Genomic DNA, 22,191 nt, shown 5'->3' with positions numbered 1-22,191 from the left:
TGTGTATGTTTTTTTGTCTGAGTATTGCATGTGCTTTTGCCTTCATCTTGATGAAAATATGCCCACAAATCTCTAAGTAGCAATTAGTAAATCCAATTACCAGCTTCCAAGCTCCAGTGAAGTCTGGGCCCCAAGGTTGGCCCAGAGAGGGGACCTCTAGAAACAAGAGACTGCCCCCTGGAGGCCACACCCGGGAACTACTCCTCGGAGGCGTCAGGTGGCCTGGCCTGCCTTCCCCCCTCAACCCCCCTGGGACTGGAAAGATGGTTGTAGTCAGGGAAGATGTGGGAGGACAACAAGGTATAGTGTATATCATTTAAGCAATTGTGGTATAAGAATGATCTACATTTCAATACCTCTGATTCTATTTGTGTTTAAGTGCCTGTGTGCATTTTATCCTTGATTAACTAGTTGAATTATTTAGAGAATAAAAAAAAAAAAAGAAAGAAAAGTAAACATTTACCTATTGAAGGAAAAAAATACAACCTCTTTTACTCATAATATTCTTTGGCAAACAAACAAATAATGATATGAACTCTACGCTATACAGAATTAAAAGCAAGGCTACACTTCACTGAGAGAGAAACAGGTTCACTGGGATAAGGTCAGACTCAAGTTTCAGTACCATACCTGGATTTGATTCATTGGATATTTCAACCGAAAATTAATTCCTGACTGAGGCACTTAACCACATGTCTTACCCACAGTATCACAGTATTTGGGGTTATTCTAGCCGAGTTGCCGTCTGGCATGTGTGATGAAATGTTGTCTTACAGGCCTGTTAGGAAATTATATCTTAACCCAGTAGTTTCACTAGATTCTTATACTAGCTGAAAAAGGCCATTCTCATTCTGCATGGAAATTTTTCAGCTCCCATTTCGTACAAACAGCTAAGAAATAAAGGGCATTTATTATCTTCATCTGCTTTACAATTTTCCAGGGCTCCTCTTTAACAAAATTACTCCCTATGTGTATAATTAGTGTGTTCAACATACAACACGTGAGACCAATATAGGAATGACTAGAATTTTTTCTTTATATCTCCACAATATTGGTAACCAAAAAGATGAACTTCGACCTCCCCTCATTTACATTACTGGTAAATTATGGAAACCAGCGTGCCACATAAACTTCTAAGCATTGAGCATTGTAGACACAAAAAGAAACCCAGAGAAAATAAGAACTAGTTCTATACAATTAAAATTTATAATTAAACTAAATATAAAAATTAGAGAAATGATTTTTTTAAAAATGCTTTGCCTCTTTTTAAACATGTGGCAGAAAATTCATTTCTAATGCTATTTTATTTTTATTCTAAATTGGACTTTAATTTGTTTTAGAACTCTCTTAAACACTTTTTAAATGAAGGAAACATATTTGAAAAGGAGGCTTCTTTGCAATAAGACATCTATAATTCTATTTAAAACTACACAAATAGCATTTCCAGTGCTTACTCTTTTGACAACATAGCAATTTTCTCACTGTACACCTTAAAAGAATTAAAAAAAATAGTAAAAGTTAAACTTTTATTCATAGATACACGAAAGGACAGCATGCTCTCTGTCTTGCAATATATATCATGAATATATTTGCAATATAATTTAAAATAAGTTTATTTTCCTATTACTAACACATGAGTAGAATGATGTCTATATGCCCTGCTACCATAGTTTATCTTATAGTCAACATAAAATAGTTCTTCAAGAACTCTTAAAATGACAGAGAAGCTAAAGGAAAAATACTGTCTTCTTCTAACTGGAGAAATTAAATTGTGCCTTAATGGAGAGGTTTAAATCAAGTTTTCAAAAATATTACAAAAAATATTGATCATTACTAGAGTAAGTATTAAAGATACCCACTTCACAAGCCCTTACCTGAAAAAGCAATGATAACCATACCATTCAATTATGTAAAAGATTAGGAACAAGTTTATCTTTATGCAAATGTTGAAAGAAACACCTGATAAGAGCCTTAGAAAAACAGAAAGTTTATCCTTCCATTATGTCCAAATCATGTAAAAATTTGATTTCAGCTTGTTACCTGTATATAGAAGTGCATTTTCTTGTTCTGAGAGGCTTTTATTTTTTAAAACCATGATTCATGCAAAAATAACTTCTTGCCAAAGCCATAGAAGAGCTATATAAAGGGAAAAATCTAGACCTCCCATTCATTTTGCCTCTGGGTATTCCTAGGCTTTCATCCAAAATACCATTAAAAGCATCCCCAAGACATTGTTATTTTTCTTTAAATGGTACTTTTTTACAGGAGTACTCCCCTAGCTTCAGCAGTTTTGACACTGTCCATTAATTTCTAATCCTCTTAGAAAAAGTTGCAGGATTTAAAAATGTATATACATGTAAACGCATACGTATGCACATATACACATATGTGTGTGTATATATCCCTAAATGCTAAATACTTATGTATTTACGCTGCCATACACTTTATTCTGGTTTAAACAGCATTAGCCAATTTCAATGGAAAACAAATTCAACTAAAAAGCATCTCTTATACATTACACTTTTGATACAGATGGATTTATGACAAGCAAATCAATTACAAATTTTAAAAATCCACAAGTAGATCAGATGCTTAATTTAAGAAAGCATTACCGTTTAGCAAAAACACTTGCAAAACCCATACCTACATTAGTTCTATGGCACAAAGTCAAACTTTGGTCTTGGCTTTTGTAATAACGGAACAAATTTGTTCCATTATGTAATCAAACTGTTTTATTTCTGCTTTCCCTCCCTCAAGTCATCTAATCACTACCATTAGAAAAAAAAAAATGTTATGTTCCAATTTGGCATTAATGATATCTCTTCCCGGCCATGCACAAACTGGAAATCATAAGAGCTATAAGTATTTCAGGCTCATATAATTGTCTGTCTTAAGTAGAATTCTTTAAGATTAGATGGTTCTCAAAACCTGTTTCAGGGAATTTCTCTAAATTGACTTCATAAACTGACTTCAAAAGAGAGGAATTGATATCGTGTCCAAGGTGTCATTAGGCTAACGGGGAGTTCCAATTAACTTTCAGATTTCTAACACATTCTGCATTTTATTTACTAATCTTCCATTTCATTTTGCAAATGTAACTATAGCTTATTTTCATAATAATAATAAAGCTAGCATATAGTTTTATTTTCAGTTAGCACCAAGCCTAAGATGCAGATCTTATCATGTAAATACCATGTTATCCATTTTCATATTTCTTGATTAGAACTATCCGATCATCGGACCAAATAGAATACTATTCTCCATTAGGAAACGAAGCTTCAAACCACTCTGCAACTCTCTATTGTGTGGTATTTTGTGGAATTAATATTTTAGCATCTCCTCTGTATAGGAGCAGCCCTTAGTTCTGATAAATATATGTTAAAGTCTCTTTACCATATTTGCCCTGAAACATTGATAAGATTTACTAAGACATTCTTTTTAAAGGAGAAAATATGAAGACTGTATAAAATTGTCATGCTAGAACATTTTGTGGGATGACAGGGAAATAATTTCTTACAATGTATCATTTCAAGTCTCTTCTCAACCCACTCACTATATATTGGAATTAGTGACTTCTAGAATATATAGGCTTAATTTTTCAGAAGTATGCGAAAAATCAAATACTCCTATGCATCTCTCTCACATGTCATTGCTATAATTAACGTTTGTAAAGAGACATGAAAATAAATGTCACAAATCAAGCCCAAAGTTTTACCTTTCCTAAGACAGGAGAGAAATAAGCAAACAAAATACTAATCTGCTCACATGGGAAGTAATTGGGTTCCTCTTTGTACATCTTTTCATGTCTAAACTTGTTAATTCAGTTGTACACACATGAGGCAATTAAGGGATTGTCCTTTTGTCCTTGTATCCAAAAGGTGGTACCTCTAAAAAATTAGTTAGCTTTCAACAGAGATACTACATTTAAAAAAAAAAAAAAAGGCATTTAAATGTCAAAACCCTAGATGGAAGATCTTGTTTTTGTGACTAGACAATTCTACTTAGATAGGAAAGATAAGTGCCTCAAATGGAAAATGGGTTTAGAAAATGTGCATTTACAGTGATGGCAAATGAAACCAGGCCTTCTCTAAGTCAACGTATAAACTTATACACCAAAGCTATGTGCTGGGGGAAAAAAAGGCTTTCTGGGGTACATAAATTAGTGTGGAAGAGCAGATAGAGTTAGAAAGATTACCTTTTCTTATCCCAAGTGTGCACGTAGGAAAAAAAAAAAAGTGAGACTTGGCGTTTCCCCTGATAAACCAAAGGAAGGGATTCAGCTGGACGCTAACATCTGCTGGCTTCCCTCCGGAATGCTTGGAAGCACTTGGAATGCTTTCCCGGGCACTGCTCTCTACCTCCTCCCGTCCGACAACAATCACTTAGCCATCCTGGTCATGAATAACAGGTGAGGAAGGCGTACAGCACCGATGAGGGAATTGCATGTTGCTGAAGCTGCTGTCAAGGCTCTGTCCAACAAGGACCTTTTGCTCGACCTATGGTGCGGGCAGCCAGGGAACAGGGCTCTTTGGATATCTTCCTCTTATAGTAAGACACGAGAACAAAATTTGCCTTTTAAGATTTTTAAAATTTGAGGCTATCTCCCTACCATTACTTTCTAAACTTTGTTCCACTACAAGAGGATTCGTGGCCAACTGAGCTTCCATGTGCCTCCCAAATGGAGAACTGAAATTGCACTCACACCACGTCTGCATCGCCCAACATCCTCATTAAAAGAAAATCAGGCAAGGCAGGACCTGGATATCCCGGCAACACAAGGCACACAGAGCGAAAGGGCCGAGAGAGCTGGCAACTGCATACACAGAATCAGTGAAACAGCTGCTTCATTTCACTGAAGGGTTAATGGTCAATAAAGTAGGAATCAACACGTAGGCAAAACGAACGAGAAGATTAGCTTTCTCAAAGTAGGAATCCAACCCTCGCGGTCACACTGGTGTCCCTTGCAAATGTTTTGAAACTTTACATCCTTTGCCCCCCAACGCAAAGGCCATAGCAGGGAACCTCAGGACTAAGTAATGATCTGGTTTTTGAGTTTTTTTTTTTTCTTTACACGAGAACCCCCCCCCCCCCTCAAAGTTCAGCAGAGGCTACCACGGATGGGCAGAAGCCCCTAGCCAGCCCCACAGGACAGAGGCCAACGGGCAAAGTGGGATGGTTGGCACCTCAAAGCGACGGCAATTAAGCAGTTGAAAGTGGGTTAGATCAGTGGGTTATTTTTGCTTCGTTGGAAGGAATCAAGTGAGAGGCACAGCGTCTTGCAAGGAGGAGAAGGAGTCAAACTTGATGCTTGCCCTCCCGACAGCCCGGGCTGGAGCCTGACTCCCTTTATTCCCTCCAATTGCTTTCCGTTCTCGAATTTTTGCAAAGGTTTGTCTCTACCCTGGTCCCCCCCACCATCACCACCCCGACCCCCCGCGACCCCTCGCGACCCCTTGGACCCCCCTCTTTGCTCTGGGAAGAGGCGATCCTCTCCGGGAAGAGAAAGGAAACCCTGTGCCTCCTTCGGATGGGAGGAGGGTGGGGACGCGAGAGAGCCCGAGCCCGGGGGCGGGGGAGGTGGGAGATGCGATGGAGAAGAAAGGATGAGCAGGGGAGAGGGAGCAAGAGGATGGGGGGGGGGGGGGGGAGGGCAGCTGCAACTCTGGCTCGCATCGCGGGCGCTCCTGCAGGAGCTGCCCCCGGGGCGCGCGGGTCACGACCCCCCCCCCCGGAGCGCCCTCCCCTGCAGCAGCCCCCACCGCCCAGACCCAGGCGGCCGGGGGGGGCCGGTCCTGCAGTCGGGTCCGGGCGAGGCGGCCACGCGGCGGGAGTCGCCGTCTTACCTGGAGGCAGGACCCGGGGGTGCCGGTGTCCGTCCCCGCGGCTCTGCCCGCGTGGACCCGTGCGGGCGCGCGCGTCCTCCCGCTGCCTCTGCTCGTGGAGGGGCAGCCTGCAACACAAAAGGGGCGCGTGGGTGTGGGTGCGTGGGAGGCTCCCCGGGGCCGCCCGCCGGTCCCAGGGCCGCCCCCGCGCTGCACACACCCCTGGGGCGCCGCGCACACCACCCCGGGGGGCTGGCCCGGGCGCGGCTGCAAGTTGCGGCTGCGGGAGGCGGAGGAGGCGGAGGCGGAGGCGGAGGAGGAGCGGCGCGGAGGGCAGCGCTCGGGCTAGAGCATCCCCACACTGCAGCTCCTCCAGGAATCCCTCCGGGAGGAGGCGGCCGCCCCGCGCCCCGCCCCGCAGCCCCCGCCCCGGCCGCCTCATTGGCTGCACCCGGGACGCGGCTCCGACGAGCCAATCCGGGCGGCGCGCAGGGGGCGGGTCCGCGCGGCCGGCGTCGCCCAGCCCAGCGCCCTCCGTGGGTGTGCGGCCCGCGGCGGCCGGGGACCCGGGGCGGGGGCGGGGGGCGGCCCCCCAAGGAGACCGGCTCAAGGGCATCCGCCTGGGGAAGCCCCGCAACCCGCTCCGCGCGCCACGCAGGCCCCGCGCAGAGCCGCCCCCACCCCCGCCCCCCACGCCTCCTCGCGCTCCCTCGCTCTCTTTCTTTCTTTCTTTCTTTCTTTCTTTTTTTTAACTTTCAATCAAATCCTGCCCCGATACTGAGCATGCCCAGACCGCGACAGCACCCCTCGGAGTCCCGAGGTGTGTGGGCGCACGGGCTGCGGGTGCCTGGGGACGTGGGGGGGCGGGGAGGAGGCAAAGTTTGTCTCCGGCCCCCCCGACCCCGAGGAGTTGCGAGCGCGCGGGGCGGCCTGGCCCGACACGCGGGGAGGGGGCCGCGTAGACGCGAGGCTGCTGCCGGGATGCCAGCAGGGCTGGGGGAGGCGGGGGGACCGTGCAGGGTCCGTGTAGACCCGAGGCTGCTGCCGGGATGCCAGCAGGGCTTGGGGGGGGGGGGGGGGGGGGGCGGGGGAACCGTGCAGGGCCCGTGTAGACCCGAGGCTCCTGCCCGGATTCCAGCAGGGCTGGGGGAGTTGGGGGATGCGGTGCGGGGTCCGCTGGACGACCCGAGGCTGCTCCCCGGAATCCAGCAGGGCTGGGGGGCGCGGTGCGGGATCCGCGTAGACCCGAGAGCGCTGCCCGGATTCCAGGCAGGGCTCCGGGGGGCGGGGGCCTCCGGGGGGCGGTGCAGGGTCCGCTGGGCGACCCGAGGCTGCTCCCCGGATTCCAGCAGGGCTGGGGGGAGCGGGGGGACCGTGCACGGTCCTTGTAGACCCGAGGCTGCTCCCCGGATTCCAGGCAGGGCTCCGGGGGGCGGGGGGGCGCGGGGGGGGCGCGGTGCGGCCACAACCGGGGCCTCGCGAGCTGGCAGCTGCAGACTTGTGGGGCGGGGACCGGGACCACGACGCCGGGGCGGCCGCTGCCCGTAGGTGGGGCCCGGGGAGCGCGGCTCCGCCCAGGCGCTGCGGCTGCGGGCGGAGCAGGTGCACGGGAGGCTCCGCGGCGCCGCCAAGTTCGTGGGCTCGGGTGCAGGGCGACCCCCGGGGGTGCGGTCCCCGTCGGCCCCTCCATCCCCTCTCCTTCATCCCCCCTCCATCCTCCCCCCTCCATCCCCCCTCCATCCTCCCCACTCTATCCACCCCCCTCCATCCCCTCCCCTCCATCCTCCGCACTCTATCCACCCCCCTCCATCCCCTCCCCTCCATCCTCCCCACTCTATCCACCCCCCTCCATCCCCTCCCCTCCATCCTCCGCACTCTATCCACCCCCCTCCATCCCCTCCCCTCCATCCTCCCCACTCTATCCACCCCCCTCCATCCCCTCCCCTCCATCCTCCCCACTCTATCCACCCCCCTCCATCCCCTCCCCTCCATCCTCCCCACTCTATCCACCCCCCTCCATCCCTTCCCCTCCATCCTCCCCACTCTATCCACCCCCCTCCATCCCCTCCCCTCCATCCTCCCCACTCTATCCACCCCCCTCCATCCCTTCCCCTCCATCCTCCCCACTCTATCCACCCCCCTCCACCCCCCTTCCATCCTCCCCGCTCCATCCCCTCCGCAAACGATTCTGCTCGGAAGTAAGAAGCTTTTCCCTGGTGAAGCGGCGCTGACCTGATTGTCTCTAAGCTCCAGGGTAATTTAGAGCTTGGTGATAAAGCCGCGCGGGGGGGGGGGGGGGGGGGGAGGGGCGGAGCGGGACCCAGCGCCGGTGGGCCCTGCTCCACAGGTGAGAGGCTTCCAGAAGCCCAGAAGTATTTCCCTTTCTCACTCACTGACCCTGCTTCATGGCCTTGGAACCCCTGGTTCGGTTTTGTTTGTTTGTTTTGTTTTGTTTTGTTTTGTTTTGTTTTTTTGAAATCGTAGCAGTTTGTGTAAAAGGGGATCAATAGCTACAAATTGGGCTCCCCCGTTTGACTGACAAGACGGTGTGGTGGCATCTCAGGTGAGGCAGTGGAGAGCTATCTCAATTCCCCAAGCCCATCCACTTTGAACTGGAGTTTCATTAACATTGGTTTGCAAAGGTAACTGTAGCAAGAATTCAATTAACAGTAACACATTTCTTGAAGTTTTAATTAAATCACTCCTATTTATGTAATGTTTAAGATTAAGATCCTTAGTCCAAGTGGAGGGGTAAGAGGAGACAACCTTAATATAAACGAATCCTTTTAATGACAGGTGCTCGTGTGTCCTGCAAGATTGTAGCTTGAGGTAAATGTCTTCCATTTTCTGAAGTATTTCTCAATCCTTACTTTCATAGTTGGAGAATTGAGGTCATAGATGTTCATTTAAAATCAATCTTAGGTATCTGAAGAGAAAAAAAGGAGAAGAAAGGAGGAAGAGAAACAAGAATAATCAATTACCTCTCTAATCATGTTTTCTGATAAATGTCTTTGTATGAGAGGATCGTCATAATATCCACCTCCAAGAAATCTTCATTCTAAAAATACTCCCAGCACAATCTCTAGATCCCACTTATTAAAAACTAAGGCGTTAAATGTGTGTGTCCCAAAGTTCCCTGAAGGAGACTACTGGCTAACAAGAAATGGGCCTTACTTGTGTACTGAGATTAAATTTACAGCTAATACCCTTTCTGTTCAGGAATATTAAGAAGACTCTACTTACACACTGGATATAGATCTACTCTAGTTTTTGCAAAACTAAGATTTTAAAAAAAGATTTTATTTATTTATTTAAGAAGACAGAGAGAGAGAGAGAGAGATCACAAGCAGGGAGAGGAAGGACAGAGGGAGAGGGGGAAGCAGACTCCCCACTGAGCAGGGAGCCCCCATATGGGGCTTGATCCCAGGACCCCGGGGTCATGACCTGAGCTGAAGGCTGACATTTAACGGATTGAGCCACTCAGGTCCCCCGAGACTAAGATTTTTATTCTCTCTCCTATTCGTATGTTCTACCCAAACTCTGGGAATAGACTGAAGACCTCCACCAGGTGCTACCAGGTTGACAGATCAGTGGACATCACCTCTTTGCCCTTTATAGAAGGCTTATCTTCATTAAAAGAAGAATCAGGTCATTTGTCCTTTCTCTCTCTTTATTTCATTTCTCAGATACTCTTTAATCCACTGACATTTAATTTATCCCCTCACTGTATGAGATTTTTTAAACACTATTTCCTATTTTAGATGTGTTTTAATGTTTTGCTTAACATTTTGCTTCTCCATTCTTTTCTTTAAGAGACTATTGTTCACTTTTTTCCTCACATATTTGCTCTGATTAAGATCTCATTTCATCATTTTCTTTATTCATTTATTTACTACTCTAACGTTCCCTTCGCCATCTATTTTAAGCTACTGAATCAGAATAGAAACTAAACTGGATTGAAGTACTGAGGAGAAAAGTTTGTCTTATGGCAAGCATGGGAATTAGCCTTTAGAAATTCATTAATTGTAAACCTAGCCAAGGCTTTCAGTAGACCACAGAAATGATATATAAGAGAGGTACCAAGAAAATTCTCCATGTTGGTGGAAACACTTGTATATCCTAGTACTACAGAGTTCCAATTCATTAAGGTTTTCACATATCATTAAACATTATACCTTTAATAATCACATTGTTGTCTGGTAAAATCTATTCATAAGTATCATTTTGATTGTGAAAAATGAAAATAATCAACTTCTCTAAATTTTGCCTATTATTTGTATAGATTTATAGCTTTTTAAAAATTTCATGTCTATACAGTTTCTGCCATTGCCTTTCAAGATACAGCTCTTTCTTCTTTCTTTCTTTCCTTCTTTCTTTTTCTTTTTTCCTTTTTCCTTTCCTTCCTTCCTTCCTTCCTTCCTTCCTTCCTTCCTTCCTTCCTTCCTTCCTTCCTTCCTTCCTTCCTTCCCAGGTCAGAGAATTGATTAAATGTTTGTTTTCTGGGGTAAGAATCTGGATGGAATTCCAGCCTCACCACTAATTATCTGTATGATCTTGAAAATGTACAAAACCTCCTCCAAGCCTCAATTTTCTCATCTATAATATATACGTAAAGATACAACATAGGGACGCCTGGGTGGCTCAGTGGTTGAGCGTCTGCCCTAGGCCCAGGTAGTGATCCTGGAGACCGGGGATCGAGTCCCACATCGGGCTCCCTGCATGGAGCCTGCTTCTCCCTCTGTCTGTGTCTCTGCCCCTCTCTCTCTCTCTCTCTCTCTCATGAATAAATAAATAAATTAAATTAAAATAAAGATACAACATATATCCTTAAGTTTTCTTGTGAGGATGAAGTAAAGCAGAGTACATAAAGTGCTACTTCCAAGCACACATCAAGGACTTAAAGATATTAACCATTATTATTATTATTATTTTATCATTATTATCACTGCTACTACTGCCACTTTTTCAGACTTCTAATTTCGAGATTTGATTTCCTCCCATCATCCAGTCTACTTAAGCTAATAGTGAGGTGTATGCTCTTCACCTGTGAAAACTGAATTTAGAAGAAAATTAAATCCATGTTATAAAAACGTGTTTATACATAAAATGTTAATAATTATCTATCTGGCATATGTTAGTCTTAAACTGTAATCTTTTAGAAAATTAGCGATTTTATGTTTCGAGAATGTGCGCATAAGTATTGTTTTTTTCCATTAAAATTGATTTTATATTACTTTTAAAATTAAGAGAAAATTGATTCTAGTGCTAAAAAAAACTTATGAACACTGTGGTTTCGTTCTCTAGCAAACAACTGGAGTCATCCACTTGCTTTAATGACACTTAAAGGCAGAGGAGCTATCCATTCTGGTTTCCCTTCCACTTCCTTTTCTCAAGATCATTTGGTCTGGCAGTACTGCTAATAATTTTATAGCTAACTGGCAAGGAAAAAAACATCAGGACTCTGTATCAGAATTAGATAAAGAGAAATTAACCACATGTATTTTTAAACTGGACACACAGAATGTTAAATAAAGAGAATCTAGAGTTGAGTGAGGGGAAAAAAATGAATACAGATGGGAGTCAAGTCTCCAGGGAAGAGAGTAAGAGCCCCATAATTGAACTATAATACTTTACACTTTCCAAGGAAAATAAAGAGCTAGCAGTATTCAATGTGGCTTTACAAAAGCCTTTTCTTAAAAGTTATGACTAAGAAAATATTGGAAATGAAAAGGAGGACAGTGACTCAAAAAGTAATATACTGTGTCAGGCTATTGAGGTTAGCAAGGAAAATATTATTTAGGTGAATCTATCTCAAGGGCAAAATAAAAGTAGTTTGAGCTAATGTTAGCTAAAGGTCTTAGAAAACAAATGATATATTTTTCGAATACTCTATTATATAAGGAATATAGTGTGGTGAAAACAGTTCACTGAAAGAACAAGAGCAACATTAGATTTTCTACTAATTCCCTTTAAAATCAGAGGGAGGGTGTTTATTACATGAATATATAGAAAATCATAGTTCAATTGCTTTATTCATCTTCTATGAAAAACGTTTGTCTAAAGAATTTAAATCACTTAAAGACATAGAGATAGTTAATTGTGATTGGCTTCATATAGAGGAATAAGAAAGAAAAATTCTCGCCTTTTGTACTATTGCTCCAGTATAAAATTTTTAAAAAGAAAATAAGCAAGAATCCATTTGTACTATTACTCCAGCATAAAATTTTTAACAAGGAAATAAGCAAGAATCTCAATGAGCTTAGCCCTGCTTAAAAAGTTCCTTAGATCTTAACTTCATGTAAAGAATACAATGAAGAGACACTTTTACTTATAATCAATCAATAAATTAAAAGTTTATTTGTGAAATAATTGTTTGGAATTATATATATATATATGTACATATATATACACACACAAACACACATATATATGTTCAATATATATGCACCTACACACATATATATTTTAAATGTAAATACTGTCCAACTATTCCTCTAGAGAATTCGCAAAATCCTATATAATCTATTATACCTCAAAGTTTAGTAATAATAATCCCATATTGAATATTCCTAATCACCACATTTAATACTATATCTAAAGGAAAAAATCAGTCCTATCTCAGAATATTACAAAGATATTTTTTAAATCAACATATTTTATATTGGCAATACTTTGTGTTTTCATAGTATTTTTATCCGTATCATCTGAATCTCATAGTCCTCTCCTGTCATTCCACTGTTTCCACTTAACAAAGGATAAAATTGAGGCTCAGATTGTTTAAAAGGTCTGCTAACCGTTACAGAGCAATTAAGGGTAATAGGGAGTGTAACCTGGTTCTACTGATGCTATATCCATTTCTTTGCCCATTCTCCCTCTGTACGTCTGCATTGGTAGTATGAGAACATGCAGTGATGCCAGGCAAATCTAGAATGGAGTACACCTGGGTGGGACCAGGTTCAAGGTTTGCCAGTAAGCATGAACAAAACTTGGAGCAATCAGGCAAAGACAGCCATGTTAATTCAATGATGAGGCAGGGTTTTCCCAGGAGATTAAAGACCTATTGTGGTAATAGGTTAAAGTAAGAATTTACCATTTGTGGTGTTGAGCAGATGGAGAGCAGACTCTGCGCATGTCTAACAGATCAGAAGACTGTGGAGTGGATTTAGAGGCGGTCAAAAATTCAGAGACCAGGTAGCAATAAGCCAGTAAATCACGGTAATTTAGGAAATTAACTTTGCTGTGTTGCCCATTCCTAAGGCTATAGATTAGATATTTGTTGGTAAGAGAGTGACTGTAGTAAAACTGAAGTATATACAACTGAGATCTCCATTATTTAATTTCTTAAATGAAGGGTCTATAAGACGCACCTTTCTTTGGTCTTTTTTCAAAATAAAGTTGGATGTTTTGGCTTCTCTAATGTAAACATTCATGCTAAAAGAATTAAGAACTTCCTACCACCTATTCAATGATTATTGCTTATAATTGGTTTATTCCTTTCCAAATACCTTGACTTTTCTGCTTAAGAATGGGTTTCTCAACAATCCATGTGTTTAAACTTTCATTTAAACGGAGGAGTTTTCAAAACATTCAAAAAATGAACTGGATTTTTTGTTTAATCTCAGAATAGATGTGTTTAATCTCAAACTTAACATGCAGATTTTTATATTATACTTTAAATTCATGTAGCATTTTATCTGTTTGCAAACCACATATTGAATAGTGCTAAAATAAAAATGATTAAGCAATCGATATTGTTAATATCCCAGAAGTTGACATTTAATTTTTAAATATACGATGAATTGTTCACAGTTCAATTATAGTGGGGTTTTTTCCTTAAATAATCATATTAAATAAGTAATTCTTTATATACTACCTCAGCCTTTTTCAGGGAACCCATCATAAGGTAGGAACTTATTTCATATCCTTTCTTCATTAAAAATGTTTTTCTTCTGAATGCCTTACAATATTTTTTATTGTTTGTTTGCTCTTTGCTAAGTTGTTAGACGTTTAAGTTGTTAACCTTTATCATTACAAGCTCAAGGTTTAACACGGGATTTAACACCCGAAGCTTCTGGGAAGTTGTAGCCTGTTTACTTATTTCTGTGGGGTAGCCAACGGTATGGTTATGGGTCTTTGAGGGTTATTAGGGAGAAAACAGACATGGCATAGGGAGTCGGTAGGCAAGAATGGACTAGAAACTGAGGATATTTCTGTTACACATCTGTCAGATTCTATCTGATACCACAGTGAGTGTATGGACCTTCAATGAATAATAGCTACAGCTGTACTTTTGTCTTCCGTAGGTCACACAAGTACCTCTGGACCAACTCCATTTTGGCATCATACATAGAAGCTTCTGGAAAACAGAGATTGCACCATGACACATTGACACAAGACTATGTGAGAGATATAGATGAAATAAAGAGATGAATAGGTAATTTGCAAATTATATGTTTCTATATGCCAATAGTCTTAGAATAAATGACATTACCCAATTTTCTAGATAAATGGTCAATATACAAAAATAAATTTCTATATATAAGAAACAAATAGAAGAGAGGGTGCCTGGGTGGCTCAGTTAGTTAAGTGCCTGCCTTCTGCTTAAGTCGTGATGTCAGGATCTGGGGATCAGCCCTGAGTCGGCTCCCTGCTCAGTAGGAAGTCTGCTTCTCCCTCTCCTTCTGCCCCTCCCTGGCCCCCACGCCCACCATCACTTGTTCTGTCTCAAATAAATAAACACAATCTTTAAAAAAGACAAGTGACATTTAATATGATACCATTTATGATAACATCAAGAGATAATAAATACCTAAAAATAAATCTAACAAAATATGGGTATAATCTCTATATTAAATATTATACGTTGCTGAGAAAAATTTAATGAAACCTAAATAGATGGAAAAAATGTACCGTTTTCTTGTATTGGAGGAGTAAATGTTGTTAAAATGTCAGTTTGTGCCATACTGATTTATAGATCCAATTCAACACCAATTTTAATGTAAATTGGCAAGCTAATTAAAAATTTATATGCAACTCTAAAGGTTTTGCATTTTCTATGAAATTATTGAAGAAGTTCAACAGCATTGAAAGTCCTACACTACTCAATATTAAACGTATTATGAAGCTTCTTATTCATAATATTCATTTTACTGGTAACAAGAATAATCTGATAGAACTAAATGTAGAGTCCAGAAACACTCATATGTATATATATATAGAGAGAGAGAGAGAAAGTATCACCTAATTTGTAACAAAGGCACATCATTAATTCAGTGGGGAAAGAATTTATTTTCAACAAATGATGCTAAACCAATTAGATACATATCTAATTGGGTAATTGGAAATGATCATAGATCAAAATGTAAAAGGAAAAACAGTAAAACTTCTGTAGTAAAGTATAGGAGAATATCTTCATGAACTTGAGATAAAGAATTCTTAAATGGAGTACAGAAATTGCTAATCAGTATTGGAAAGATTGACAACGTGGACTTCCTTAAATTAAGAACTTCTGATCATGAAAAGACATCATTAAAAGAGTGAAAAGGCGGATGACAAATTAAGAGATGTCATTTATAATTCATATATCTGACAAAGGACTTATCCAGAACAACAGAGTTTCTAGCATCTTAGAACAAACAAATAATTGTTAAAGGAAAATACTGACAAATTAAGCTTTATCAATATTAAAAATTTCTTTCAAAGAAACCATAAATTGAATAAGCAAGCCACATATTATGAAAACAAATTCACAAATGTATACCCAATTTGTGTATAGGATATATTAACAATTCCTACAACCCAACAATAAAGACAGCTAACAACTTAAAAATGGGGACAGAGTTCCTCAGATACTTCGCATAAGAAAAATGGCTAATAAGTACATGAAAAGTACTCAAACTGTTAGTGATAAGAAAACTGCAGATTCAAACTACATGAAATGCCCCTATAAAACCTCCCAACAAAGAAAAGTGCAAGAGCAGATTTCTGGTTATTTATACCAAACTTTTACAGAAGAATTAACTCAAATCCTTCTTTAACTCTTTCAGAAGTTAGAAGGATACACTTTTTTCACATATTCAGTGAGGCTAGTCTCATAAAAAACAGACATCACAAGAAAACTAGTGACCAATATCTTTTCTGAGCAAAAATGCAAAAATCCTAGACAATATACCAAAAGACTGAATCTGGTATGTACGGGATTATATACCATGACCAAATGGGATTTATTCCAGGAATGCAAAAGTAGCTAAACATACAAAAATCAATTGAACATGCCCCACTAATAGGCAAAAAGTAACCAAAAAACACCCCAAAATATCATCTCAATTCATTCAGGAAAAACATTTCACAAAATCCAACACCATTGCATAATGATAAAGTTCAACAAACCAGGAATATAAAGGAACTTGCTCATCAAGATAAGGTTATTTACAAATAACCCAAGGCTAATACAATTGTCAAAGATGAAATACTGAAGCTTTTCCTTTACAGTCAGGAAAAAGACAAATATTTCACTTCTGCACTTCTATTAAACACTGCGTTAGAATTCATAGCATACACATTTAGGCAAGAAAATTAAATAAAGGGTATCAAAATTGGAATAGAATAAGTAAAACCACCTTTATTCTCAGATGTTAATGTATGTGTAAAATCTTAAGGAATCCACAAATGCAACTATTAGAGGAATGAACAAATTGGAGAAAAGTTGCAGAATACATCAACACACAAATATTATTTACATTTCTATATATATCAATCAACAATCCAAAAATGAAAATTTAGAAAACAATTTCATTTATAATAGCATTAAAAAAATAAAAATCCCAAGAATAATTTTAACAAAGCACACCAAACACTGTATACCAAAACGCTGCTAAAAGAAATTTTAAAAGACTTAAGTAAATGGAAAGCTATCTCATGTTTACAGACTAGAAGACTTAATTTTGTTAAAATCATTCTACAGAATCAATGAAATTTCTATCAAAGTCCAATGACCATTTTGCAGAAATGAAAATCTGATCCTAAAATTAATATGGGATTTTAAGATCCTCTGAGTGGCCACAATAATATCAAAAAAGGAAAACAAAATTGGGGACTCACATTTCCTGATTATAAAACTAACTACAAAGCTATGGTTATCAAACTACTGTAGCACTGACTTAAGTATAAGCATACAAACCAATGAACTAGACTTGAGAGTACAGAAATCAAGCATTTATAGCTAATTGGTTTTTTACAAGGACGCTAAGACCATTTACTGGGAGAAAGAACAGTGTTTTCAAAAAATGGTACTGATAAAACTGTATAGCAATGTACAAAAGAATGGATTTGTACCCTTACCTCACACCGTATTTAAAAATTAACTCAAAGTGGATCAAAAGTCTAAAGTTAAGAGCTAAAACTATTAGAATAAAACAAGTAAACCATGACCTTGCATTTAACAATGATTTCTTAGGTATGACAGAAGGAGTATGAGCAACACAAGATAAAATAAAATAAAATAAATAAATAAATAAATAAAATAAAATAAAATAAAATAAAATAAATAATACCATGAAATTTTATCAAAATTTAAAGCTTTTGTGTAAGGCACCTGGGTGGCTCAGTCAATTAAGCATCTGCCTCTGGCTCAGGTCATGATTCTGGAGTCCTGAGATTGACCCCCTATCAGGCTCCAGGTTCAGCTGGAAGCCTGCTTCTTCCTCTCCCTCCGCCCCTCCCTCAGCTTGTTCTCTCTCTCTCTCCCTCTCTCTCTCTCTCTCTCTCGCTCACTTTCTCTCTCTCAAATAAACAAAATCTTTAAAAAAAATTAAAGCTTTTGTGCAAAAGACTATCAAGAGAGCCAAAGAAAACTCACAAATTTCTAGAAAATATTTGCAAATTGTATCTGATCACGTTGTTTAGAATTCAAAATATATAAGGAAAATGTACAACTCACCAACAGAAAGATAAACAACCCTATTAAAATATGGGCAAGAGGACTCAATTAACATCTTTCTGAAGAAATTATAAAAATTGCCGAAAGCACATGAAAAGTGCTCTATATCATTAATTATTAGGGAAATTAAACTACAAACCACAATGACATACCACGTCACACCCACTAGGATAGGTATAATAATAAAAAAAAAACCAAAATAAATGTTGGTAAAGATGTAGAGAAATTTTAACCTTCATATACTTCTGGTGGGACTGTCCAATGGTTCAGCTGCAATGGAAAACAGTTTGGCAGTTTCTCAATAAGTAACAGAGTTACCATACGACCCAGCAATTCCACTCCTACATATACACTCAGAATAGTTGAATGCAGATATTGAAACAAAAATTTCTACACAAATATTCATATCCTCAATATTCCCGTTAGCCAAAGTGTGGATACAACCCAAGTATCTCTCAATCAACTGATAAGTGGATAAACAAGATGTAGTAGACAGAGAATGAAATACTGGATATCCATAAAAAGTACTGAAGTATTGATACATGCTACAACATGGACAAACCTTGAAGGCATTATGCTAAGTGAAAGAAACCAGACATAAAAGACCACATAACGTGTTTTATGTCTCTATGGATTTAACAATAAAGGATATAGTGTTGTGGGTTTTTGTGTGTGTGTGATGAAATTGTCCTGGAACCAGGTAGTGGGGATGACTGAACAGCATTGTGAAAGTACTAAATGCCACTGAATTATACACTTTAAAATGGTTAAGATGGTAAATTTTAGTTATATATTATATATGTTTTATGTTATATATTATATATATTTTACCACAATAAAAAAAATCAACAAGAAATAAAACATGATCCCATGTGCCCAGAAGGAGAGAGTGGGACAAGAGAATGGCATTATATTTTAAGTGTCAAGAATATCACTTTCGATGACCCTGTGTAGTATGGTTAAGAGAGATCAAGGGAATGGTTAGGACACTCTAGGAATATGTATTCTAATTGAGTGAGGATGGGGTGTCGCACTGAAGTTTTTTCTTTAAGGGAGCTACATACAGTTTCACATCTATATAGGAAATTTACTGAAACATGTAATGCTGAATCTAATTACTTTGATCTTCTAGATAGATCTGACACATTTTCAGGACATCATAGTACAAATGACCTCACTCGATGAAATAACAGGGTATTCCTTCGGTGTCCACAATATTAGACAAATTAATAGTTTGTCTACAAACAATAGTTTGTAGTTCATCCTCAAAGGGGGAACTACAGGTTCTTCTCTTTGAATATTATCCTGTTCCTTTAGCCTCCTCTTATGATCACTTAATCACTCTAAGTCTCTTAAACTTTCTATGCACTCTAAAAATTGTAGTGCATCACATGTGCAAGCTCTGCCTATAGCTAAGTGGTTCTGATACACAAGTCAGAGTTTAGAACATTCACTTCTGGGTTATTCAAAAGTTATTTTTACCTTAAATAATTACAAACCCTTTGGCTTTACAGGTTCCAGCTTTACAGGATTACAGAGATGGGGTATTTTGCATTTGGTGAGATTCAGGAAAAGATGGAGCAACTAGCACACATATGCCAATTTCCCTTTTCATTTTTAATGCACACCAATTCTGTACTTTTCTATAGTCTTTCAAAATTTCTCTTAATGCTTGTACTGAAGATATTTCATTGCTCTCAGACACAAAACACTGCAGGAGTTCACTTCTTTTGCTTTCATTCCAATGGATTAGGGCAGTTTTCTGATTAAAACTGATTATGAAAGTATTTTCTATTGCAAGATCTTACATGTTCTTTAAAAAGTCCTTTTTTTATACATTAGAAAATCTGTTGTTAAAAACACTGATAAGATTTTATTTCATTTCTTCACTGTACATTTCACATAAATACTTATCCTTTATGTTTTCAGAGTTTAAAAGTGATATAAATACAGAGAACAAACTGGTGGTTTGCAAGAGGGTAAGGACATGGAGAGATGGGCAAAATAGGTGGAGGGAGAGGATTAAGAGGTACAAACTTCAGTTATAAGATAAATATGTCACAGGAATGAAAAGCATAGCATAAAGGATGTAATCAATAATATGGTAATAACATTGTATGGCGATGGATGGTAACTACCCTTCTTGTGGTAAATGCTGTGTCATGTGTAGAACTGTCCAATCACTATGTTATACACTGGAAATTAATATAACATTATGTGCCAATTATACTCCAATAATAATTTTTAAACATTTCTGTATTTCCTAAAATTCTTTCAAGTTAATAATTTCTGACTTCCCATTAGTACAATGCATTCTAAGAAAATAATATGACAAATGTATCAGGATGAATGTATAAGGACTATACATTCTTTTTAATAGCGAAAAATTGAAAATGCTATAAAAATCCACCAAACAGAATTGGTTAGTCTCTGGTATATCTACTCACTTGACAAACTACTCAGTAATAGTATAAACACAATTGTAAGACTTTATATTCTGTTTTGTAAAATCCTATGTATTAGTTGCTTTATAATGGCTGTATTAGGGAGGTAGTGCTTTCATTTCCCAATATAGAGATGAGGTTTAGTAGAGGTAAGCAATTTGTCCTGTGTTTCACAAGTAAGTGGCAGCCCTAGATCAGAAAACCAGGCAATCTGACTCTAGAGAGACAATGCTTTTGATCACTATCCTGTTGATGGCTCTCTACATTTATTGACATGGAATATGTTCTTAATATATTATTTAAATATACCAATTATTCAGAGTACCAGCCGGGAAAATGAAATATATAGTTATATCTTAATATATTTCCAGTAGTTGTGAGAGCAAGGATTTATAGCAATCCCAATTTATTATATTTTTTTCATTTTTTTTCTGATTTTCTGTAATATTGTATTTAATTAGAAAATATAGAATATTCTTTTTATTTTTTTAAGTAAGCTCTAGGTCCAACATGGAGCTTGAATTCACAACCCCAAAATCAAGAGTTGCATGTTCTTCTGAGTCAGCCAAGCATCCCAGAACATTCATGAGATATTAGTGCTACATGATCCATTATTACATGAGTGTTTGAAAGAAAATTAATATATATATACTTCTTATATAAATGTATCAAATGGTTATTAACTAAAATGTTAACAGTTTGTATTTAAATGATAAATTATAGGACAAGCTTTCCTAAATCCCTGTTTGTCTTTAAATGTATATTCGTCTTTTCTTAGTCACAATATATTATATAGAAATAAAAATGTAATAAAAGTTTAAAATAAAAATATGGTATGATTTGGTTTGCTTGCATTGAATACTCAGTGTTTACAGGCAGTGATGATCTCAGGATGGCAACATAACTGAGCCTTCCTATCCCTACAGCAATGTAAACTATTTAAGCATTGCACAGATAATTTAAGGATGATACAGTCAATGTTCCCAGAGTAAGCAATTTTCATTCCATTACCACAGCTGCATAAAGGACAACTCTCAACCACCTGCAGAAATTTCTTTCAAATATGTCCTAGGAGAATCTCAGCATGCAGCTTAGCAGCCTTCTCTCAAGACACAAACCAGGTTCGGTTATTGAGCTTCTCCTGCTTCGCTAATTCAAGTCTAGATGTGCGTTTTCACAGAGCAAAGAAAAACAGCCACCCCACTGAACATGAATATCTTAAGAATTTGTTTCCAGAGGAAATGTCGTTTTATATTTGGGTTAAATTAAACTCAAGATTTGCCTTTGTGAATGGTCTGAACACAAAACCCTAAGACATAAAGTTTATAAATGCAAATAGGTGGTCTATTACTCTTTCAATTCCAAGTCAAATCTCATCTCTTCTGTTTACATTTTATTGGGAAAGATCACAAAGTTGGAGAACCACAATCGCAGGAAATGAAAACTTTAGATTAGCTAATTAAACAGCTTATTTTTTTTTAATCTGGCCTAGTCCATGTTCACTTTGTCACTGCTAACAGTAGAGAAAGATATTAATAATACATTTTGAGTTATTACTCAGAGGACCAGAATCAGTGACTGAGGATTGTTACTACACAAAGTCAAAAATGTCATTGAGAGTGATTTTGATTTCACAATATTCTTGATCATCATCATGTTTATTAAAAGATCCATTAAAATTCCATCATGCTAATTTAACTGGGAAAATGTAATAGATTGCCACTGGATAGCTTCCACTAAATTAATGTAGGAGAATTATAACCAAAGCCTTGTTGGCATTAAGAAATAAAAACTGTAATGAGATATTAATCACTAGCTGAAATCAATGACATCATTAATGAGTGAAATTAAATCTTTGAGACAAAAGTTAGTAAAACTTTTTCATTTTTAAAAATTTAGTAAAACATTTTCATTTTTAAAAATAATCCTTGATATTTTCATTTCAGTATTTGTGTATCTTACTCATTATAATTTAGACTTGTGTACA

General features: G+C 39.1%; 1 protein-coding gene and 1 long non-coding RNA gene across 6 annotated transcripts in view; one reads left to right on the top strand and one right to left on the bottom strand.

Annotated features, from left to right (window-relative positions):
- SYT1 (synaptotagmin 1) overlaps positions 1 to 6,021 on the bottom strand; it is a 535,022-nt gene extending 529,001 nt beyond the window's left edge. For all 4 annotated transcript variants that reach the window (XM_038558525.1, XM_038558523.1, XM_038558526.1 and 1 more), the window contains exon 1: positions 5,844 to 6,021. The gene's annotated coding sequence lies outside the window, so the exon portion shown is untranslated. The remainder of the gene's footprint in view (positions 1 to 5,843) is intronic.
- Positions 6,022 to 6,535: 514 nt separating this feature from the next.
- Positions 6,536 to 21,035, top strand: LOC102155843. Of its 2 annotated transcripts, none has more exons than XR_005369928.1 (3): positions 6,536 to 6,642; positions 14,126 to 14,256; positions 19,275 to 21,035. It is a non-coding gene; the product is annotated as an uncharacterized LOC102155843 (long non-coding RNA). The 2 variants fall into 2 exon arrangements; XR_005369927.1 differs by lacking the exon at positions 6,536 to 6,642 and adding an exon at positions 7,968 to 8,076.
- The last annotated feature ends 1,156 nt before the right edge of the window (positions 21,036 to 22,191 follow it).

The sequence above is a fragment of the Canis lupus genome, chromosome 15 (genome assembly GCF_011100685.1).
Source record: "Canis lupus familiaris isolate Mischka breed German Shepherd chromosome 15, alternate assembly UU_Cfam_GSD_1.0, whole genome shotgun sequence".
NCBI lineage: Eukaryota > Metazoa > Chordata > Mammalia > Carnivora > Canidae > Canis > Canis lupus.
This window is presented reverse-complemented; position numbering and strand designations above follow the sequence as displayed.